A 1,142-nucleotide genomic window follows, 5' to 3' on the forward strand; every position below is an offset into this window, starting at 1 on the left:
CTCTGTTCCATTGGTCTATGTGTCTGTTTTTGTGCCAGTACTGTGCTGTCTTGGTGATCACAGCTTTGTAGTAAAGCTTGAAATCAGTCAACGTGATGCCCCCAGTTTTGTTTTTCTTTTTTCAGCATCTCCTTAGCAATTCAGGGCCTCTTCTGGTTCCATACAAATTTTAGGATTGTTTGTTCCAGCTCTTTGAAAAATGCTGGTGGAATTTTGATCGGGATGGCATTGAAAGTATAGGTCGCTCTAGGCAGTATAGACATTTTAACAGTGTTTATTCTTCCGATCCATGAGTATGGAATGGTCTTCCATCTTTTTGTGTCTTCTTCAGTTTCTTTCAGGAGTGTTCTGTAGTTCCTCAAGTACAGATCCCTTACCTCTTTAGCTAGGTTTATTCCTAGGTATCTTATGGTTCTTGGTGCTGTAGTAAATGGAATCAATTCTCTATTTTCCCTTTCTATATTTTCATTGTTAGTGTTTAAGAAAGCAACTGATTTGAGGCTTTTTAAACTGATAAGAACAGATACTACACTTGATCTTAGCCAAAAGGCCGAGAAGCGATGATTTGAGGCTTTTTAAATCAGGAGATTGGACTAGGATTTCTCATTAATCATAGTAAGCTTCTCTAAATGAGCCCTGTTGTCCAGATGTTAAAGACCTAAACAAGTTTTCCAAACTTACTGTAGTAATTACTTATCAATAAATGTAAGTCATAATGCTGTATATCTTAAACTTATTCAGTGCCGTATGTCAATTATATTTCAATAAAGCTGACAGAAGGAAAAAAAAACCTACACAAAAAAGAGGGTATTGGAAGAACGCTTGGTTCTTCTATTAAAAAAAAAAACAAAAAACAAAAAACAAAACAAACAAAAAAACCCAAAACTAAAACAAAACAACAAAACAAAACAAAACCCCAGTAAACAAATAGATAAGCATCAGTACTATACTTTTTAGTAATTTCCATTGACCATAGTGACTTAGGTTGTTGCAAATGTATCATTCTGTGTCCACTGTTCTGTTACTAATATATGTCACTGGGGTCTTCCTTATTTTTTTGTGTATGTGGGTTTTTTTTTTTTTTTGACTGTTGCATAGTTTTACCTAGGAAACTTCAAAATGAATGAATATAATGGAATGCC

General features: G+C 34.4%; 1 pseudogene; it reads right to left on the reverse strand.

Moving 5' to 3' along the window:
• Positions 1 to 430: 430 nt before the first annotated feature.
• LOC122896827 lies at positions 431 to 562 on the reverse strand (annotated as a pseudogene).
• Positions 563 to 1,142: the final 580 nt, after the last annotated feature.

The sequence above is a fragment of the Neovison vison genome, chromosome 1 (genome assembly GCF_020171115.1).
Source record: "Neovison vison isolate M4711 chromosome 1, ASM_NN_V1, whole genome shotgun sequence".
In the NCBI taxonomy this organism is placed as follows: Eukaryota; Metazoa; Chordata; class Mammalia; order Carnivora; family Mustelidae; genus Neogale; species Neogale vison.